Source organism: Alligator sinensis, unplaced genomic scaffold (assembly GCF_000455745.1).
Source record: "Alligator sinensis unplaced genomic scaffold, ASM45574v1 scaffold174_1, whole genome shotgun sequence".
Taxonomy (NCBI): Eukaryota; Metazoa; Chordata; order Crocodylia; family Alligatoridae; genus Alligator; species Alligator sinensis.
Window position 1 is genome coordinate 571,292 of NW_005842516.1, and position 11,025 is coordinate 582,316.

Consider the following 11,025-nt stretch of genomic DNA (forward strand, 5'->3'; position numbering starts at 1 on the left):
CTATGGTTCAGGAGGATCATGTATTAGGATTGGAGGATGTTTTAGTTGTGATGGTCCAGGAAACGTCTGCGAACCAAGACTTCTTCTGTTATCTCTTTAATTGAATGAACTATATCATTGGGAGAGCTGTGGGACTAGCATCAAGAGCCTTTCCTTAGACCACCTGATGCCCAAAACATTCTCCAAAAGCTTTCCAGACTATACACTAGGTCAAATAAAAGCTATGACAAAAAACCAGCATTCACACTCTTCAAAAAAAAAAAAGAAAAGACATACAGGAAAGGCAAGCAGGGAAGTTTTGTAGTCTCTGTCAGATCAGTCAGAGAAAAGCATTTCAGAGTCATATGTCTGCTACTAACAATGTGCTCTCTATGCCTCTGCTTTTGCCCCACTGGGTGACAGGAATAGGAGCAGAAACCTAGGGCCCTCTCTCTTTTGGAGCTGTATCCATCTCATTAATCCACCCCCTATCTGGCTTACTCCAGTCCTGGCACCACGTATTATTCCTTGTTGGCTGCCCAGTGGATAAGATTCTGGATAAGGAAGCTTGGTTCAAATCCTCCCTACAGGGAAGACCAGAGACAAAGGTGAGGGACAAGAAATAGATGTCTCCACCCCTAGATCATTGTCCTAATGATTTAACTATTGGGTTACTAGGCGGAAGAACTTCTTCCTCTAGTATTAGTTTTCCTGATGTCAGTTTTTCTTTAATTACACCATTGGCAACAGCTCTGAAGTGCTGGGTGTATCTGGGCACTTCTAACTTGCCTGCAAAAGGAATTTTAAATAGTCACTTTTGCAACTACATTTTGACATGTAAGTGTCTTAGATAAAATGAGATGAAATGGAAATTGATTCTCAGAACCAGAATTTGGCAATGACTTGCCCTCCAGAGGCTTTAATAAGACGTCTTGATATAATCCAAGGGTAAACTAAGCCCTTCAAGAGACAGCTCTGTCAGGAAACTTGCGTGAGTAGAGGTTATATCAGTATAAAAAGTGTTTGCAAACAACTGACCTGAGAATTTTTTAATACTGTTTAACTATGCCGGATGCAAACACTCCTTTCATTTGCAGTGATCATATTAAGGAACTACTGGACAATTAATCTCTATCTGTGACTAGAATTTTCTATTGAAATACCTATGGCTTACTATGAAGATGTGCCCTGTGAAATACTCCAAGTGTACCATGTTAAGATCCTGTCAGCACAGTCAGCATCATTATTATTTTGAATTTGTTCTTTTAGTGACACATTGCATCTGGCCTCCAAGAATAAATGAAAAATAAATAAATAAATAAATTGAACAACCTTCCTTTCTCACGTACCTTCACTCTCCCTCCATTATCCCCTTCTGGTTACATAATTATTTGAATGAGAATACATGTAATCTCCTTAAACTCTTTATCCTGTTATCGTCAGGAAGCAGATGTATGTTATTTAATACGAATAAACTTAAGAAACATACTGAAGACAAGAATAAACCTGAAGATTTGAAAAATATGATTTTTGTTTCAGTAGTGATAGTCTCTTCAAAAATCAATTTTTCATTGGTAGATATATAGAAACTTGGATGTTTAGACAGAATAACATAGTTCTCAGTATAGCTCTATCCTTACCCATAAAAACAAAAGTCCACTTTGTTCATGGTTGTAATGGGGAACCTTAGCCATGTTACTAGGAAGCAGAGTGGCCCCTTTAAGACCAGAGGCTTCAGAGCACAGCCTGCCAGAAGAGCAGGGATTAAAAGATAGCCCTGCAGGCCGGTCAGCTGACTGGGGCTGTCACATGAAACCCTGGGCTGAGATAGCCAGGGAGCGAGCCCAGGCTGTGGCACAGGGTGGACTCCTGAAGGCTCCAAGAAACAGTGAAGTAGCTCTGCAAGTCAGAGCACCAGGCAGAGTGACCCAGGGATGTGGAGCCAGGGGTAAGCAGGCTAAATGCCCCTGTTATTTTTCTTTGTTATAGCCCAAGTGCTTAGTTTATATGTTGCAGTTTAGTCTGGTGGTTTGTGGCTGAGGTGCAATTCAAGAGGGATGTGGACAACCTTGAGAGGGTCCAGATGAGGGCCACTCCTATTATTAGAGGCCTGGAGGGAAGGCCCTAAGAGGAAAGGGTGAGGGACCTGGTCCTTTTCAACTTCCGCAAGAGAAGGCTGAGGGGGGATCTTGTGGAAGAATAAAAATACACCAGGGAGCGGGGGGAGGGGCAGCAGGGAATAGGAGATGCTCTGTTTACCAGAGCACCCCTTTGAATAACCAGGAACAATAGCCACAAGCTGATAGAGAATAAATTTAGGTTGGATATCAGAAAGAACTTCTTCATGGTTAGGGTTGCCAGAATCTGGAATGGGCTTCCAAGGGAAGTGGTGCTCTCCCCTACCTTGGAAGTCTTCAAGAAGTTACTGGGAAAGCATCTGGCTGGGGTCACATGAGCCTAGCACTTTTTCCTGACATGGGCAGGGTTTGGACTTGATGATCCATTGAGGTCCCTTCTAACCCAGACATCTATGAATCTATGAATGCAATCATTCTAAAGATATCAAAATGACTGGAATCACAACTCTTCCATTTTAAGGCCAGTGTTGGTATCTGTAGCACCACACTTTGGTCCAGGAGGTAACATGCAGGGAGCAGGCACTGAATGTCTCATCACATCACTGTGTGATGCCATACCACATGCATATTTCCAATCCAAACATGTTAAAAGAAGGGAAGGACCAAAGCTTGAATTTCTCTTGAGATGCTGGGACAGTTCTTTTCTCATTGGCGGAGCTGGGCTATGTGATAGTTTTAGAACCACACCTATTTCAAACAGTTCCTGTTATTGTAATTTAATTTCTATAGAGGATAAGGAATGATCTCAAGACTAGGTCCCAAGGGACCAAACATTCTTGCTTATGAAGTAATTGGTCATCCGGGCATCAGAAAAAAAAAATCCAGCTGCTAGTAAGCAATTGATCTAAGTACTTCAGATTCATTTCTGCTCTGGACATCTCCTACCCACAAAGCATAAATTCTCTTGTTCAGGAAAGGAAACATCAGCTGCCCCATTTTAAATAATTTAGATTTTGAATAGATGTACGCTCTCTCTTTCTCTTGTCTTTCTTTCTCTCACTGGAGACAAGAACAAAGTAGAGGCTGTTAACATCTCACACTACCTGATATCTTGCTTCCCCTATTAGGTGAGTTGTTCTTATTTTATTTGTAAGTAATGTGTGATATTAATTTTGAAAGCATATTGTATATGCAGTCACAGGAATTTCACTCTTTCCATGAGTGAAAAACTGTGTTTTTATGGTAGGCCAAAAAGGGATGAGGTGCTATTGAGAGGATGTTTGCCTTTCCATGCAGTTAGACAGTGTAGGGTATGTGAAATGATTCCCCATATTCCTCCACTCCACGAAAACAGTCATGCCCTGGTCTTCCTCATAGTTATTATTTTCTATTATTCTTACATGAAAACTCTGCTCTTCAATTTTTCCTCTTGGTGTATGCTATGAGATTAATTTATCTGCTAATCTGAAGACTAATTTATCTGCTAGTCAAGGAATGAAATTTTCCTTCTCTAAGGACATCTTTTTGCAAGGTCCAGCACACTGCCCAAAACAGTCTTCAAAATCTCTCCAGACTATACACTATGTCAAATAAAAGATATGATTGTGTTTGGGCCATGAAAAGCACCGAAGCCTAAATACAATGGATATGGCTTACGTAGTCCAGCACATTTTAGTATTTCAGGCTTCAAAAATACAGGAGCCAATAGAGTAAAATGGACCCAACATTCACACTCTCCAAAAAAAAAAAAACAAAAAAAGAGAAGAAGAAGACAGACAGGAAAGGCAAGCAGGGAAGGTTAATAATCTCTGTCAGATCAGTCAGAGAAAAGCATTTCAGAGTCAAATGTCTGCTACTAAGAATGTGCTCTCCATTCCTCAGCTTTTCCCCACTGGGTGACAGGAATAGGAGCAGAAACCTAGGGCCCTCTCTCTTTTGGAGCTGTGTCCATTTTATTAATCTACCCCCTTTTTGGCTCATTCCAGTTCTGGCACCACATATTATTCCTTGTTGGCTGCCCAGTGGATAAAATTCTGGATAAGAGAGCTTGGTTCAAATCCTCCGTACAGGGAAGGCTAGGGACAAGGTTGAGGGACAAGAAATAGATGTCTCCACCCCTAGACCACTGTCCTAATGATTGAACTATTCAGTTACTAGGTGGAAGAACTTCTTCCTCTAGTATAAAACAGTTTTATTGATGTCATTTTTTTCTTTAATTACACTGTTGGCAACAGCTCTGAAGTGCAGGGCCTTTCTGGGCGGTTGTAATGTGCCTGCAACAGGAATTTCAAATAGTCACTTTTGCAACTACATTTTGACATGTGAACATGTTAGATAAGACAAGATGAAATGGAAATTGATTCTCAGAACCAGAATTTGGCAGTCACTTGTCCTCCAGAGACTTTAATAAGACTTCTTGATATAATCCAAGGGGAAACTAGGTCGTTCAACAGACACTTCTGTTTTTGTTTTTTAAGTGACACATTGCATCTGGCTCCCAAGTATAAACTAAAAATATTTAAATAAAAAAATTGGAACAGCCTTCCTTTCTCACGTACCTTCACTTTCCCTCCATTATCCCCCTCTGGTTACATAATTATCTGAAAGAGAATACATGTAATCACCTTAAACTCTTTATCCTGTCATCATCAGGAAGGAGATGTAAATTATTTGATAGAAATAAAGTTTAGAAACATACCAAAGGCAACAATAAACCTGAAGATTTAAAAAAGCGTTGTGTTTTTTTTTTCATTAGTGATAGTCTCCTACACAAAAGTCCAGATATTTAGAAACTTGGATGTTTAGTCAGAATGACAATATAGGATATATATTACTATATCCTCAGTATAGCTATATCCTTACCCATAAAAAGAAAAGTCCACTTTGTTCATGGTTGTAATGGGGAACCTAGCCCTAATACTAGGAAGCAGAGTAGTCCCTTTAAGACCAAAGCCTTCAGAGCACAGCCTGCCCACAGAGCAGGGATTAAAGGATAGCCCTGCAGGCCGGTCAGCTGGCTGGGGCTGTCACGTGACTAAGTGAGAGCTCAGGCCAGAGCCATAAAAACCCTGGGCTGAGCTAGCCAGGAAGCTAGCCCAGGCTGTGGCACAGGGTGGACTCCTGAAGGCTCCAAGAAACTGTGAAGTAACTCTGCAAGTCAGAGCACCAGGCAGAGTGACCCAGGGATATGGAGCCAGGGGTAAGCAGGCTAAATGCCCCTATTATTTTTCTCTGTTATAGCCCAAGGACTTAGTGAGCAGAAGATGCAGATCATACCTGTGAGGAATGGGGCACCATAAGGGGAGGTTGGAGTTTTGCAAAATAGCCCATCAGGCAGGAGGTCATTACCTCCAAGTGTTTGAGAGCCAAGACCAGATCTGGGAAGCCCTGGGGCAGCCGCTGTTTTAAGAATGCAAAGTAACAAGTCATGGCAAGAGAGTTACTTTTCTTCTGGGAACAGACTTCCCTTCAAAGTAAAGAGGGACTTTGTGGTGCCTCCAGGCATTATTGAATGCCTCTGGGGGTAGCACGCTGCTACAATGGTAATGGTTTTATTTATTTATTTATTTATTTATTTATTTAACTGTTTTTTATTTTAGGTCCAGGGTTTGGTGAACAAGTGGCCATGGGGAACCACACAACTATCGGCTATTTTGTTCTGGCAGGTGTTTCCAGTGACCCAGAGCTCCAGCCTTTCCTGTTTGTGGTGTTTCTACTTATATACCTAGTAACTGTGGTGGGGAATGGGGTGATCATGGTGGTAGTAAGGTCTGATGCTCACCTTCACACCGTGATGTATACTTTTCTATTCCATTTATCCTTCCTGGACATCTGCTACTCTTCAATCACTGTCCCAAAGATGCTGCAGAATTTCCTGGTAGAGAAAAAAAATATTTCTCTCCATGGATGCATTGCCCAGATGAGCTTAATTCTTCTGGTGTCCTGTGCAGACATTTTTATCCTATCAGCAATGGCCTGTGATCGATATGCTGCCATCTGTGACCCATTGCATTATAGGAGGACCATGAATAAACAAGTCTGTATTAGACTAGTGGGTGGTGCATGGCTGGTCAGCATATTTTATTCACTGACAAACACTGCTCCTGTGTTACATTTACATTTCTGTGGGCCCAATGAACTTGATAATTTCAGTTGTGAGCTCCCGTCTCTACTAGAAGTGTCCTGCACAGAGACCTTCATCAGTAAGATGACATTCCTCATTTTAGGTATGATTGTATGTTTAACTTCATTCTCCATCACCCTCATCTCTTACTTCCTCATCATCTCAACCGTCCTCAGGATACGCTCCGCTGAGGGTAGAGTTAAAGCCTTCTCTACCTGCAGCTCCCACCTTACTGTTGTTGTTTTTTATTACGGGGCTGGTTTTTTGCCAGATATCTGAGACCCAGTTCAGCCTCTTCAGTAGTTTTTGACAGACTCTTCTCTATCCAGTACAGTATCTTAACTCCCATGTTAAATCCTATCATCTACAGCCTGAGAAACATGGAAGTAAAGGCAGCTCTGAGGAACTTACTGAGGAAAATAAAAGGCATGTAAATGTATTTCAAAATTTGGAAATAATGTTATTTGCTAATGGGAAATGTGTTTTTAAAAGATTCTGATGTCATGTAACTGTTTGGCATGGACATTTAGTCTATCAATAATTAAGTTCTCCCTTAACAGGAAGAGTGTATGTACTGTCATGGATATCCTCAATCCAAACTTTTTTAGAGTCATTGTAGGAGCAGAGATGTATGAAAAGCATAAATACTGCTGGAGTAACTATAGCACAGAGTATATGAAACAAGTCGCCTTTTCTTTTCCAGTTTTTGTTCTAGGGAGTGACAATGAGTCTTGAGATTGGAGCACTGACTTGAGAAAACAGATTTGTTGAAATCAGTCTAGTATGCTGCACAAGCATATTCAAACAGAGATAGATAAAGGTTCACTCCAATGTACACCATAGTCTAGTGGCTAGGTCCCTCAACACTTAGAGTTGTAATATGTTTTGGGCCCCTGCTCCAAGTTCAACAGAAAATAAGTGTTTTGTTTTCTTTCTGAGGGGATGCCTCCTCTCCCCCTCCTTCTCATTCGAAGATGAGGGCTGTAACTTCTAAACTGTTAGTATGGCATGAAGATCACCATCACTTGCTCCATGGATTTGCATGAAAAATGATCGACCTAGTTCTAGGATGGGATTACAGCTGTGAATCCCATATTATGGAAGGTACCATTTGGTGTGGTTCCTAAACAATAATATTTTTATAATGCAGTTGAACACACGATTGTGGAACAAGGAACCTTCTACAAGCTGGATATGTTAAGTATGGTCACATTACTTGAATTATGATCTCTGATTCAGTATAAGGTCTACCTCTACCCTGATTTCAGTCTTATTTCAAACTAAACATGACTGATTGCCTCCCTTTGAGAATGTTGGGGTTCAATCTTTGATAAACTTTTCTGAGGTTTCTAGATATTATGACTCCTCCTATAATATGACAGCCATTGTGATATTGCGATTAGGTACCCTTCTCCTTGTTGATGGATCCAAGTGCCTTCTTCTGGGCATGGAATTTCATGCACTGTAGGAACACTGTGGCAAATGAGTCCTCTTTTGGATTTAATCTTTAGGGTTTAAGACCAGACCTTTCAGACATGGGTATAACATTTTTGGGTCACAGGAAGTTAGGTGCCAATCCATAACCCACGTTTTGACCCCAATTCACCATATGACTAAAGTATGTTTTTAGAGAAAGTCATTCTGTCTTTATTATCAATACATCAACTCATGACCAACTTTTCCATTGAAAATCTTTCTCTGTGGTTAACAGACTTCACTGTTAAAGGTCCATGCTTATTTAAGCCATATCAAGCTACTCGAACTGGGAACGTAAGTCAAGCTGTGTGTCCGCAATAGGTGACATGCTATTAGCTGATGTAGCCATGAAGACAATTACCTCCAGTGGCTAACTTACTGTTTTAGGTTCTATTTCTATGCATCATCTCTATGCCCAGCATCAGTCCTAAGCCTCAGCCATCCCCATAGAGGTGCAATGCACTGTATACTTTTGACAATATCATCATTTGTGTGGCTTCCATAACAAATTAAAATGGACCAGGTGAACTCAGAATTTTAAATGTTCTTTAACAGAGTTTTTCATAGATTTATAGATGCTAGGGTCGGAAGGACAGAAAGCCTGAGACGCCAAAATATAATACAGTATGTTCTCTAACTTCAGGAATATCTGAATCTTGTAGGTAGATTCACCCCAGAGACTCTCCAAACCAGAAAAGAGAATCAGAAGCAACATTTTAATAAGACTGCCCAACTTTTGGTGTACCAAACATGGGATGGGGCCTGTTGTTACTCACCTCAGTGAAAAAACAAGCTGTTAGCCAAATGACAGGGTCTGATGAGGCTATGAGGTGAGCTGGGGAGGTATATTAGGAAGTTTTCCTAGTGGCATGTGTCATGCGATTCCATAAACCTCCTGAAGCCATAGAGGGCTTGCAAAATCCTCAGTGCTGTTTTACAGTTGAAAAGCTACCTCAGGTTAATTACATATGTGCGCTCAAAGACAGTAACCAATACTTCCTTCTAAAAGTCAAGAAGATCAGAAGTCCTCCGTACCATCCTTAGGAAGTCTGTAAGCAGCCATACATTTATTCACTAAGCCACAAATTCTATTTCACTTCTGAGCTAAGTAAGGCAGTGTTAGTTCAACCTACTTGCGTCTCTGAAAAAAGGTTAATAAGTCAAGTTTTATATCTCACCTTCATCTTGGTTTCAAGATTAAGATGCATAAAGCTGGAGGGAGGAGGACCACTCACCTGTCTCCTGTATTGCTTTAACCTTTGCATTGATGGTTTTCTAGGTTTGCAACCTGTGTAGAATGACTGAACTTGCATGCCTTACATAAAATCCATGTGCTTCAAGGGTAAAATAGATAATGGGTGCCTCAAGGGTTCATTTGTCCCAGAATTACAAAAGGAGTTTATTGTGAAAATGATGCCCCCACTGCCCATGAGGAAATCACTTCCCATGAAAAAGCTAAGTGCCTCAGTTTTGAAAGAAGGAAGGAGACACCAGGGAAACAGCTCAGGTGAATTCTATGGTGACTTCCAGACACTACAAACTTCCCTGCAGATGGGTTGGGTCAAACATAACAAATGCTGAGGAATTAGGAAGGAGACTGGAGTGAGATGAGGAGTAAACAATGGGGAGTACACAACACTGAATGGCCCATTGGTGGTAATTTAATGAGTTATATTAAACTCCTGGGCAGGAGTTAGTGTCTGACCAGCTCCCTCGTTGCGCTGTTGAGGAGCTTACCTCTGCCTGCTGGTTTGGCATCATCAAGTTCGAATCCCAGTGGTCCTAACATGACTGCAGCTGGGTAAAGTAGAGGGCTCACAAGCATGGAGAGGATTATCCTGTGGGGTTGTGTGAAGATTGGATCAAACCCTAAGAGACAGGGCTGGGAAAAGTGTCTTGGCAAAGAGATGAGGATTCAACATGACATTGGAAGCTGAGAAAGTGGGCAGATAAAATTAGGCCTGCGAAAACAGTTCAGGGGAAGGAAAAGGAAAAATGAAATGCAGACTCTCAGGTTTGGAAGAAACATTCCCTGTTGTCCTGCTCAATCATGCTGCAGGAGAATGGGGAACAGGATGTAAACCACTATTGTTAGAAGGTAAAGCTGATTTTGCGTATGAGTGCTTATGCTAAGTAACCATCTTAATTGTGTCAAGTATTTTCTGGAAAAAGCAGCAAGTAAGTCTGTGTGATGTGAACCAGCTACAGTAAAGAACGAGATAAGATGCAGTGGCCTAAGGAATGTGGAGATGGTAGAACATGGGACAAAAAAACAGATTGGAATGTGAAAGATAACACGTAATTGATAACAGAATTCGAGATGAACATATGCAAAAGTGTAAATGGTGATTGGTGAAGAAACTTCCAGGGTTTGGTCAAAGTCCGCCCATTGACTGAAGAAGTAAGTTCATGGCCTTGGACATGCGCTTATGGCAAAAAGGCATGTAAATGAGTAAAATGCATAGGCAATTACATGCTAATGGAGAAAACAGTGAATAGAGGTGGAGATTGAAATGGGAGGAGATATGGGTGGAACAAAGGAGGAGTGACGGTGGAATAAATGGTAATGAGCATGAACCAAAGTGTATAAAATGTGGAAAAAACTATTGTTCAAGGCCACTCCCCATATTCACAAGCTGTATGCCTGTGAGCGAGGTCACCCAAAGCTATCTCCATTTTTAATAAAGATGTTGCGAGCAATGTGTGCTGGTGTTTGCTCCCTGCTTGCTCTGCCTAATGACTTCAGCCAGCTCCTTCAGCACCCTTGGATGAAGTTCATCTGGTCCTGTTGATTTATATATGTCTATTTTTTTTTCAAATGATCAAATACCATTTCTACGGTAATAGTAGAAAGGCAGTCGTTCCTACTCTGCTTGTTCTGTACCCACTCTGGTATAAGTGCCCTTGGCCCGGTGAAAGACCAAAGCAAAGTAATCATTCAAAAGTTCGGTTTTCTCCTAAGTGCCAGTAAACAGCTGTCCTGAATTGTTGAGCAGTGGCCCCACATTCCCATTTGTTTTCTTCCTGTTTCCTACGTACCTAAAGAAGGACTTCTTGTTGTCCTTGACTCCTGACACTAATTTTAGTCCAGTTGCCACTTTAGCCTTTTGAATCTGTTTCCTGCAAGTGTGGACCATTGATGTATAATTGTCCTTGGGGCATGCCCCAAGCTTCCATCTCTTGTATGCCTCTTTCTTTTTTCTTAAAAGGACTATGGTATCCCTGCTTAGCCAAGAGGGCTTCCCAGCCCTTTTGGTACCTTTCCTCTGCATGGGGATGGATTTCTTTTGTGCTTTGAGGATTGTGCCTTTAAGAACTGACTATTCTTCATGCACTCCTCTCACCTTCAGCCCCTGGTCCAGCCGCCCT

At 41.4% G+C, this 11,025-nt stretch overlaps 1 pseudogene; it reads left to right on the forward strand.

The window, feature by feature from the left end:
• Positions 1-5,682: 5,682 nt before the first annotated feature.
• On the forward strand, positions 5,683-6,614 carry LOC112551577 (annotated as a pseudogene).
• The last annotated feature ends 4,411 nt before the right edge of the window (positions 6,615-11,025 follow it).